Source organism: Schistocerca piceifrons, chromosome 1 (genome assembly GCF_021461385.2).
Source record: "Schistocerca piceifrons isolate TAMUIC-IGC-003096 chromosome 1, iqSchPice1.1, whole genome shotgun sequence".
NCBI lineage: Eukaryota > Metazoa > Arthropoda > Insecta > Orthoptera > Acrididae > Schistocerca > Schistocerca piceifrons.
Window position 1 is genome coordinate 123,507,944 of NC_060138.1, and position 12,343 is coordinate 123,520,286.

The following is a 12,343-nucleotide window of genomic DNA, read 5'->3' on the forward strand; positions in this document are numbered from 1 at the left end:
GAAGCGGATGCCCGCCCACTCAGCTGTTTTCAATACAAGCTCGGCATGGACACCCAAACGGGAGCAGCAAAGGTCACGAATAGGCACGAGAAATCCCAGAACTAGTGGGTATCTACAACAGACTGACATCTGCCTTAAGTAACTCTAAACACAATAATTCATTACATCACATCATCTCTAGAATTAATCAACCTATTAATGAACATCAGCTAAGCAGTAGAAATGTATAATCTTATGTGCATAAGGTGCAACTGGCCTCTCAGTAACTTGTAAGAATTTATGAAACTTTTTAGAATTAGACACTTGTCTCTGTCACACTGTCACTTCAGATAGAAACGTAACAGTAATACTACTGCAATTCGCAGCAAGATATATCCAGGGAAAATTTTATTAATGTATATCTATAGCAATTGGCCAGCTTAACTCCGTCGTGTGGTATTAATGCGAGTACAATAACCAGGTGGCACTTAGACAAGGACCAGCCAAACTGTTTTCAATGGCGGTTAACACTGGCAGTAGCAATCTACAAACAGAATGCATCAGCACTCCACGCCCTAGTAAATGTTAATTATCACATCACATACAGCTCTCACTAGAACCTTGCGTACTAAGCAAGTTGATTGAAATTAAGAGATTCGAGGACAGACTCAGTAGGAGTGGCAACAGTCGGCCAAGAAAATGAAGTCAATAGCGCTGAACCTAGTAGTTTCCAGCCACAATTTACAGCACAAGCAAGGCCCCTACCCTCTTGCTTTTTAGACGAAGCCAGCCGCCGGAGATCCCGGTGCCAGGAGACATGCAGCAAGCGAAATACACCAACGGCTTCCCAGTAACGTGACTGCTTCCACGCCGGCGATTGGGCGCTAATGACAGTTGAAGTTATGCGCCCAAAAAAAAAAACAAACAAACGCCGGCGATATTTGCTACGGCGCCGTCACCCGGGTAAACAGCCCCTTTTAGATGCGCTGTTCCTGTACTGTCCGCCAGACTTCCCAAACGACGGACGGTACTGCTAGGCGTCCCCAAAGTAAACTCGCTACTTGCTAGAGCTTACCCCCCCCCCCCCCCCCCCCCTCGCTCCCTGATCGACCCGGTATATGGCGGCACAGAGCGCTGTGCGCACACCACCGGAAAGATGAGCCATATCAGCGGCGGGAATATCGCTGGTTGAGCCACACGGCTCACTACCGAGTTCGACAACCCCTCAACAACGTTGAACAGCACCACCTGACGATCCGCTGGACCGGGGTGTGTCGTGCCATCCACATCCCATACCTGCCCACGTACACTCGTTCCTTGAGGCACGTGGTGGTGAACAGCAGATTAGCCACACGCCAGCGCTTCCATTCCATCCATGCTACAGACGACCCTTTGTGCCCGCACTGCGCAGTCGTCGATTCAGACGCACACTGCTTGACATGTGCTGCAACGGGCAGCTGCTGGGGTCTTATACAATGTATGCTGGTGCTCCTGTTGCGACGAAGCCAGTCTATTACGCCGACTAACTCCTACACCCAGATAATGTTTACTTTTCCACCGCCAGAACGAACGCCGTCAACTGGCGAATGTCATGGTGCTGTACTACATGTTGCAAGCTGTGCCTGGATACGCTCTCGACTTGTGGCTCCACATGATGACGAGCCATGAGGCGTTCTGCTGCCATGTACGAGGTGCATTCAAGTTCCAAGGCCTCCGATTTTTTTTTCTAATTAACTACTCACCCGAAATCGATTAAACTGGCATTACTACTCGACGTAATCGCCCTGCAGACGTACACATTTTTCACAACGCTGACGCCATGATTCCATGGCAGCGGCGAAGGCTTCTTTAGGAGTCTATTTTGACCACTGGAAAATCGCTGAGGCAATAGCAACACGGCTGGTGAATGTGCGGCCACGGAGAGTGTCTTTCGTTGTTGGAAAAAGCCAAGTCACTTGGAGCCAGGTCAGGTGAGTAGGGAGCATGAGGAATCACTTCAAAGTTGTTATCACGAAGAAACTGTTGCGTAACATTAGCTCGATGTGCGGGTGCGTTGTCTTGGTGAAACAGCACGCGCGCAGCCCTTCCCGGACGTTTTTGTTGCAGTGGAGGAAGGAATTTGTCCTTCAAAACATTTTCGTAGGATGCACGTGTTACCGTAGTGCCCTTTGGAACGCAATGGGTAAGGATTACGCCCTCGCTGTCCCAAAACATGGACGCCATTTTTTCAGCACTGGCGGTTACCCGAAATTTTTTTGGTGTTGGTGAATCTATGTGCTTCCATTGAGCTGACTGGCGCTTTGTTTTTGGATTGAAAAATGGCATCCACGTCTCATCCATTGTCACAACCGACGATAAGAAAGTCCCGTTCATGCTGTCGTTGCGCATCAACATTGCTTGGCAACGTGCAACAAGGGCAGCTGTGTGGTCGTCCGTCAGCATTCGTGGCACCCACCTGGATGACACTTTTCGCATTTTCAGGTCGTCATGCAGGATTGTGTGCACAGAACCCACAGAAATGCTCACTCTGGAGACGATCTGTTCAACAGTCATTCGGCGATCCCCCAAAACAATTCTCTCCACTTTCTCGATCATGTCGTCAGACCGGCTTGTGCGAGCCCGAGGTTGTTTCGGTTTGCTGTCACACGATGTTCTGCCTTCATTAAACTGTCACACCCACGAACGCACTTTCGACACATCCATAACTCCATCACCACATGTCTCCTTCAACTGTCGATGAATTTCAATTGGTTTCACACCACGCAAATTCAGAAAACGAATGATTGCTCGCTGTTCAAGTAAGGAAAACGTCGCCATTTTAAGTATTTAAAACAAACTACGCCGGTGGCGGTAAAATTCCATCTGCCGTACGGTGCTGCCATCTCTGGGACGTATTGACAATGAACGCGGCCTCATTTTAAAACAATGCGCATGTTTCTCTTTCCAGTCCGGAGAAAAAAAATCGGAGGCCTTAGAACTTGAATGCACCTCGTATTGTATCGGACATGACTATCGAATTATTTAGGTGAATTATTCGACGATCATTCTGCCCATTGGGGTGTTCAAAGTACTAGACGACGCACTCGAAGACGATTCAACATGATTGAGAAAACTGTTTAGATACAGTTCCCTCTCCATTAATTTGCGCGAAGAGGGCTCGGAAGCTTCTGGTGGCGGTAGTAGGACCCGATTACAAAAAAAAGCTAAATAAATAAGAAATTAAGAAAAAAAGAAAAAAGTACTTACAAATAATAAACTTGTTCAAACAAATCTCTCCTGATCCTGTAAGACCCCTTTTCTTTCTTGGCTCGGAGATGGTGCAATGAGTCACTGTGGCCAGGCCTTGGAAGGCGACCCCTGTCTTTGCCCCCAACACCCTCTCGAGCTTTATAAAAAAAGAAAAAATACACTGGTTCTCGTAAAGAAATCCTGGAAAAAAGTGGTTTAGCATACAAGCTCCTAATTCGTTGGCTTGAGTTCAAATCCCACCGCTACAAACTTCTATTTTATTCCACCCAATGATAAACTATTAATTATAAAATTTGACACTTTCGCTGCTACAGACGTGCTCTCTATATTCCACGCTGAGAGCGGCTTTGTTGTCGCTGTACTGCTCGCCTAATTTTGCTACCCGTGCTGAGAGACGGCGTTCCAGCCACTACGAAATTCTTACAGTCCAATTTTAAGGAAAGTATTCAGTGAAAAGATTAGATTTTTGCTTGTCTTAAGATTTGATATCTTTGGTTGATAAAAGAAAGAATTTCTTTTCATTATTCATCATAGTGACTGTGCTTCACCAAAGTAAAGCGATACACAAAATTTTAAAGAGTTTGCAGAGGTAAAAACAGATGCAAACAGACATGTACATTGATCAGCCAGACTATTATGCCCACCGACCTATTATCGATATAAACCTGTCATTCGATAGCACCGTCGCCTGGAGAGGAATGATTGCTAGTAATGCAGACGAAAGATGGGTGTAGTATTAGTGAGCGTGCGTGTGTAGAATGGGGAAGGCAGGCGGTCTATCTGACTTCGACCAAGGGCAGGTTGTGATCGCCCGGAAGCTCGGCACGAGCATTTCGGAAACTCCGCGACTGTTCGGGTGTTCGGGGAGTGCTGTGGTGAGTGTCTTCAACACATGGCGAAACTGAGGTGAACCATGTCCAGACGTCGAGAGATCGGGTGGCCACTCCTCATTACAGATACCGGACGTTGTAGGCTGAGCAGACTGTTAAAGCAGGACAGGCGGCGAACTGTGTGTAGCGCTTAACGCCTGCAGATGTTATTATTGTTTTATCTTCTAGACGATGTTAAGGTGTGTACATAAATTATTGCTTAAAATACATGTATAAAAATAGCTCATGTTATTATTTCAAGATAATGCAAGCACCTCATCTTAGTGTTTCAATTGACGACAGAGAGCTGCTACGTCGACCAAAAGCCGTTATCGCTGACTAACAATTGGCCGCCATTACGCGGTAGATTTAAATATTATGTTATTTTGCAATTTTCCTTCATAGCAGAGGCTACGAAATCAAGTCCTTATTTAATATGAGTTTGAGCATTTCAGTAATTCATGTTTGCAAGAGGTCAGATATTTTCAGCGATACCATTTGGGGCCGATATGTGAATTGTGGTCTGGACTTTATTTCGTGAAATTATAAACTTGTAGGGAGCCTGGCGCTCATCTAAAATAAAATCAACGGCCTCTGTGGCCGAGCGGTTCTAGGCGCTTCAGTCCGGAACCTCACTGCTGCTACGGTCGCAGGTTCGAATCCTGCTCGGGCATGGATGTGTGTGATGTCCTTAGGTTAGATAGGTTTAAGTAGTTCTAAGTCTAGGGGACTGATGACTTCAGATGTTCAGTCCCATAGTGCTTAGAGCCATTGGAACCATTGGAACAAACTATTCAGCATATGATGGTCTTACCTACGCAATGAAAATAATGTTAAATTCTCATCGTACGTAGTTTAAAGTAAGGAAACACTATACTATCCATGCACGTCTCACAGCCAGACCCAGACTTCGCCGCGCGGGATTAGCCGAGCGGTCTGTGGCGCTGCAGTCATGGACTGTGCGGCTGGTCCTGGTGGAGGTTCGAGTCCTCCCACGGGCATGGGTGTGTGTGTTTGTCCTTAGGATAATTTAGGTTAAGTAGTGTGTAAGCTTAGTGACTGATGATCTTCGCAGTTAAGTCCCATAAGATTTCACACACACAGACCCAGACTTCCATGTCGTCGGTCCTGCGTCACAAGCTGTACTTGCGTGCATGTATGTCCGAAAGAAGAATGCTTCGTTCTTCTTAACGCCACAGGTTCTGCAGTGTTGTATTTACCCGCCGATACCAGGCAGCTATCCTCAATTAAAGTGTCCTCCCGTGTACGATAATTACATAATGCACGTACGAGAACAAGTTGTGTTACGGAAATAACAATCTGTGGAGGTTTGTGTCTGTCCATTGGTCATGCACAGATAGCCGAAGCTGTTAATGCGACCGGTCGCGTAAAGCGGGAATTCGGGGTTCGACTCCCGCTCCGGCATATTTTCATTGTCGCGATTCCCTTACGCATTTGATGGATGTTCGTATTCGCTACTGTGAATACATTTCATTTATCAAAGAAACCGTATCGACGGAAATTGAGAGGTGCATACAAAACAAGTTAATAAGAGATGGCACTGATCCCACATGATACACAAAACAGGTCAGAACACTGTTGCAGAAGAAACAAAAGAAGCATGCCAAATTTAAAAGGACGATAAATCCCCAAGGAGTAGTTACACAGAAGCTCGAAATTTAGCTCGTAGTTCACTGTGAGAGCTTGTAGTTACCACAACGAAACTCTGTCTCGAAATCTGGCAGAAAAGTCAAAGAGATTGTGGTCGTATGCAGAGTACACCAGCAGCAAACACTCAACCAGTGCCTTCATTGCGCGATAACTATCGTGATTTTACTGATGACAGCGCCACTAAAGAAGAGTTACTAAACACGGTTTTCTGAAATTCCTTCACAAAAGAAGACGAAGTAAATATTCCAGAATTCGAATCAAGAACAACTGCCAACATGAGTAACTTGGAGTAACTTAGAGGTAGATGTCTTGAGCATAGCGAAGCAGTTTAAATCAATTATTAAAGGCAAGGCCTCCGGTCCAGATTTTCTGCCAGTCATGTTCCTTTCAGAGTATGGCGATAAAATAGCTCCATATTTAGCAATCATATACACCAGCTCGCTTGTCGAAAGATCCGCACTTAAAGACTGAGAAGTTGCACAAGTCATACCAGTACCCAAGAAAGGAAATAGGAGTAATCCTCTTAATTAAAGACCCATATCACTAGCGTCGATTTGCAGCAGTATTTTGGAACATACGCTGTGCTCGAACATTAACAATCACCTCGAAGGAAACGGTTTATTAACAAATAGGCAATACGGATTCAGAAAATATCGTTCTTGTGAAACGCAACTAGCTCTTTGTTCTCACAAAGTAATGAGCTATCGACAGGGAATGTCCAGTTGATCCCATACTTTTAGATGTCCAGAAGGCTTTTGACACTGTTCCTCAAAAGTGACTTTTAATCAAATTGCGTTCCTATGGGGCACAATATCGGGTGTGCGACTGGATACGTGATTTCCTGTTAGAAACGTCACAGTTCGTAGTAATTTACGGAAAGTCATCGAGTAAACCAGAAGTAATCTCTGGCGTTCCCCTAAGGAACTGTTATGGGTCCTCTGGTGTCCCTGATCTATACAAACGATTTAGATCTGAGTAGCCCTTTAGATTGTTTACAGATAATGCGTCATTTGCCGTCTTTCAGAAGCATCAGATAATGAAAATCAATTGAAAAACGATTTAGACAAGATATCTGTAGGGTGCTGAAAGTGGCAATTGACACTTAGGGACTACGATTACGAATAGCTTAAAATGGAGCGATTACATATATAACGTTGCGGGGAAAGCAAAGACTGCGATTTATTGGCAGAACAACGAGAAAATAAAACAGGTCAACTAATGAGACTGCTGAAACTACGTTTGTCCAACCTCTTCTGGGTATTGCTGTGCGGTGAGCGAGCCGCATGAGATAGGACTGACGTAGGACGCTGAAACAGTCCAAAGAAGGGTGGCTCGTTTTGTATTATCGTGAAATACGGGAGAAAGTGCCACGGATATGAACTGTCGCGGCAGGATCTTCTCACGAAATTTCGATTACCAACTTTCTCCTCAGAGGGAGAAATGATCAGCATAATAAAATAAATCAGAGCTTTCACTACAGATTAAGAGTTTCGTTTTTCCCGCGCTTTTCGATAGACTGAAAAGGTAGAGAAATAGCTTTAAGGTGGTTCGATGAACCCTCCGCCAGACGCTTAATATGTTGCAATAAGTAGTATCTTTCCTTACACAGTTTACAATTACGCCAAGAGTATACAGATGTTGGTAGACGACTAACAAAAATGGTAACGCAAATCATAGTCGAAGAAAACAGTTCGCATATTTCATATGAACACGCAACAGATGGGAGTATTCGGTGTTGACATCCCTTACGAGATCAGTAGAGTTGGAGACAGGCCCAAATACAACGTGGATGGAGAAGAAATTTCAAAGCGTTCTTTTCATCGGAAATATTCAGAGCATTCGTAGTCATCGATTAGGGAAATTACTAAAAATCTCAATCGAATGGTCGTACGCTGATCTGAATGCCGCTTCTGCCGAATGCGAGTATAGAACGCTCAGTGATACCATTAATTACACATTATATGCTCCTTGGCTTGTCAATAGCGTGGTGACTGGTGGGTGGCAATATATTTATATCTACATGGCTACTAGACAAATTGCCTGGCAGAGGGTTCATCGAACCATCTTCACAATAATTCTCTCGAACACCGCGCAGAAAAAGCTAGCGCCTTTCCGTGCGAGCACTGATTTCCATTATTTTATTATATGATCATTTCTCCCTATGTAGATCGACGATAACAAAATATTTTCGCATTCGGAGGAGAACGTTTGTGATTAAAATTCATGAGAAGATCCCGCCACAGCGGAAAAAGCCTTTATTTTAACGATTTCCACCCCAAATTTTGTATCATTTCAGTGACACTCTCTCCATTACTTCTGGATAGTGCAAAACATGCCTGCATTCTTTGAACTTGCTCGTTGTACTCTGTTAATGCATCGTCTAAGTGTTCTGCCAATAAAACGCAGTCTTTGGTTCGTCTTGCCCACAACATTTTCTATGTGTTCTTTTCACTTTAAGTTGCCGGTATTGTGATTTCTAGGCATTTAGTTGAGTTTATTGTCTTTATATTTGATTGATTAATCGTGTAACCGAAGTCTGACGGATTACTTATAGCACTCACGTGGATGACCTCGCGCTTTTCATTATTTAGGGCCAACTGCCAATTCTCGCACCATACAGATATCTTAATCTTATATAAATCGTTTTGCTATTGGTTTTGATCTTCTGATGGCCTTACTAGACGATAAACGACAGTATCATCTGCTGACAATGTAAGAGGACTGCTCAGACTGTCTCCTAAAGTGTTGTATAGATAAGGAGCTGCAGAGGGCCTATATCTTTGGAAACACCAGAAATCACTTCTGTTTTACTCGATGACTTTCCGTCAATTACTACGAACTGTGACCTCACGAATCCAGTCACATTGATATTCCATGAGCATGGAATTTGATTACCAACCACTTGGAAGGCACGGTGTCAAAAAGATTTCTAGTAATCTAGAAATGCGGGATCAATTTGAAATCCCTTGTCGATAGCACTCAACACTTGGTGTGAGTGAAGAACAAACGCACAGATGAACTAGTGCAGCGCTGCTATTGCTATCAATGGCGCTCCGTTCTGCTAAATCAAAACAACTGCTGCAAATACTGAATATTAAGTACAGAAGTTATCACGACTGCAGTAAAATGGATGTACGGGCACCAAACGTATACTGGAACAGATGAATCTAACTAGATGCCGATAAACAGGCATTCAAAAAATGGCTCTGAGCACTATGGGACTCAACTGCTGAGGTCATAAGTCCCGTAGAACTTAGAACTACTTAAACCTAACTAACCTAAGGACATCACACACATCCATGCCCGAGGCAGGATTCGAACCTGCGACCGTAGCGGTCGCGCGGTTCCAGACCGTAGCGGTCGCGCGGTTCCAGACTGTAGCGCCCATGGAGGTAAAAATAAGAGGAGTTGTCATGACGTCACAAACTTGAAGCCGACCCAAGTCAAGATCTGCCATGTTAGCCACCCCAAAACATTCGCTTCTGGTAGTTTGATTTCGTGTAGTCGTGAAGTGTTTTGATAAAAAATGCCGGCTTGCGTCGCTTACTGGTGTACTAATCGTTCTGACTGTAGTCTAAAGTTTAAACAAATCACATTTCATCCCTAAGTGGACTTATTTAATCGCTATTTTCTTATATATACTTGAAATTCTGATGCACTGTGAAGTAATACAGTATGGTTTTATTTCTGTGATTTGACTTTAGATTTCCTATCAGTCCAATGCGAAGAACTCTCTGGAGGTGAGCAATACACTTGGTTTTCATTGTTTGGTTATTCCCAAGTAACTGAAAAGTCCTGACAATAAATATCCTGGAAATGTCGACTAATGTTTTAAAATGCGATAATTTAATATAAAAGTAGTGTAACTTCATGTAGTTAATTAAATCTTCAGTAAAATCTGTGGAACACATGTTACAGTGGTTAAATTATGAGTACTTAAAGGTTTACATATTTGTTAAAGCAAAGTTCCCTATCAATGTCCAGGCTACTTAGATCATTATATTAATCACTGTGTTGTCGTGTTAACCTGTAAATTGCTGTTATTTGCCACACTGAATGTCACTTGGTAGGTACAATTTAAAAACAAAGTAGATGTGTAAACTACGATGGGCCTGACAATCTTAAATTCCGTTCTTTTCCTTCGTAATTTAACGAACCTTTCACTTTGTTGACATGACAGCTGGCTTGTTTATATCGTCCCTGCATACATCTATGGGACACCAAAGGAAATAAGGCAAGTTTCTTGCAAACCTGAACATTTGAAAATGCAACGAATACAAATCGGTGCCTGTAAACTACCAATCATTGTTTTGGAGTTCTGGCTTTATCAATTATCGGCACACACACAATGAAAGTGAACAGAAATGGATTATGAAAGCACGGTTTTCACAGCACATACGTCTCTTCTCGGTTATTCTTTGTATAAACAAAAAGGAATTACAGTACTGAGGCCAGAAGCTTCATATTTTGGTGTCGTATTACTGCATCGAATATGCATTTAAGACCAGAAAAACGATTGAAGTTGCGTTCCTTATGCTGTGTTGTTCACTAAAACAGTGTAACATTTACTATATAAAATAAATATCGCGTGCACGCGACAGAAATAACGAACACGAAAGAATTGTAAACACTCGTCTGCTAATGTTTTGGGGGATCTAAGATGGCGGCAGGCCCCACCCACTGGCTTCAAAACACCGTACAGCGTAAGTCTGTAGCGCCATCTCCCCTTATTCTACCTCCATGGTAGCGCCAGAACCGCTCGGCCACCAGCGGCCGGCAAACAGGTATTGCATACCGCAACGATCAAGTAGTCGTTCTCGACATATATGCGTGTCTGCCAGTATCTGATAGGCAATTTATGACTCATATGTGGTGTCAACACACGATTTTAAGGCGATCATTGAAATGCAATTTCCATACCTGCAGCGCAGTTCGCAATCCGGAAGGGTTACGGCGTCCACAGGCGACAACTTCACAAGTACTGCGCTCAACTTGATCGACTGAGACGCGTCGGATGAGTGTTGGCCCAGGAAGGTGGAAGAGCGTTCGTGCGCAGACGCACCCGCTGTCTTATCGCAGCATCCAAGCCGCGGCATTCAAGCAGTTGCGTCCGATACTGCACGTCTCCGCACTGCCCATCTGTTTGCGCTGCTAATACAGCGTCCTAAATTAGAATGGTACACAAATTACTTTCCTTGCTCTACGGTCTCCGTACCTTTCACTTTTCTCTTGTTACATATTTTCTGATTGCTGTAGCTGCATTTACGAAGGTGAATCAAATACGAGGGCAGTTCAATCAGTAATGCAACACATTTTTTTTCTCGGCCAATTTTGGTTGAAAAAACCGGAAATTTCTTGTGGAATATTTTCAAACATTCCCGCTTCATCTCGTATAGTTTCATTGACTTCCGACAGGTGGCAGCGCTGTACGGAGCTGTTAAAACGGCGTCTGTAACGGATGTGTGTTGCAAACAATGGGCAGTGATCGAGTTTCTTTTGGCGGAAAACCAGGGCATCTCAGATATTCATAGGCGCTTGCAGAATGTCTACGGTGATCTGGCAGTGGACAAAAGCACGGTGAGTCGTTGGGCAAAGCGTGTGTCATCATCGCCGCAAGGTCAAGCAAGACTGTCTGATCTCCCGCGTGCGGGCCGGCCGTGCACAGCTGTGACTCCTGCAATGGCGGAGCGTGCGAACACACTCGTTCGAGATGATCGACGGATCACCATCAAACAACTCAGTGCTCAACTTGACATCTCTGTTGGTAGTGCTGTCACAATTGTTCACCAGTTGGGATATTCAAAGGTTTGTTCCCGCTGGGTCCCTCGTTGTCTAACCGAACACCATAAAGAGCAAAGGAGAACCATCTGTGCGGAATTGCTTGCTCATCATGTGGCTGAGGGTGACAATTTCTTGTCAAAGATTGTTACAGGCGATGAAACATGGGTTCATCACTTCGAACCTGAAACAAAACGGCAATCAATGGAGTGGCGCCACACCCACTCCCCTACCAAGAAAAAGTTTAAAGCCATACCCTCAGGCGGTAAAGTCATGGTTACAGTCTTCTGGGACGCTGAAGGGGTTATTCTGTTCGATGTCCTTCCCCATGGTCAAACGATCAACTCTGAAGTGTATTGTGCTACTCTTCAGAAATTGAAGAAACGACTTCAGCGTGTTCGTAGGCACAAAAATCTGAACGAACTTCTCCTTCTTCATGACAATGCAAGACCTCACACAAGTCTTCGCACCCGAGAGGAGCTCACAAAACTTCAGTGGACTGTTCTTCCTCATGCACCCTACAGCCCCGACCTCGCACCGTCGGATTTCCATATGTTTGGCCCAATGAAGGACGCAATCCGTGGGAGGCACTACGCGGATGATGAAGAAGTTATTGATGCAGTACGACGTTGGCTCCGACATTGACCAATGGAATGATACCGTGCAGGCATACAGGCCCTTATATCAAGGTGGCGTAAGGCTGTAGCATTGAATGGAGATTACGTTGAAAAATAGTGTTGTGTAGCTAAAAGATTGGGGAATAACCTGGTGTATTTCAATGCTGAATAAAACAACCC

General features: G+C 44.3%; 1 protein-coding gene across 1 annotated transcript in view; it reads right to left on the reverse strand.

The window, feature by feature from the left end:
• The window catches only part of LOC124801496 (regucalcin-like), a 67,319-nt gene extending 56,511 nt beyond the window's left edge, over positions 1-10,808 (reverse strand). Inside the window, exon 1 of the mRNA XM_047263078.1 lies at positions 10,689-10,808. The gene's annotated coding sequence lies outside the window, so the exon portion shown is untranslated. The remainder of the gene's footprint in view (positions 1-10,688) is intronic.
• Between the last annotated feature and the right edge of the window lie 1,535 nt (positions 10,809-12,343).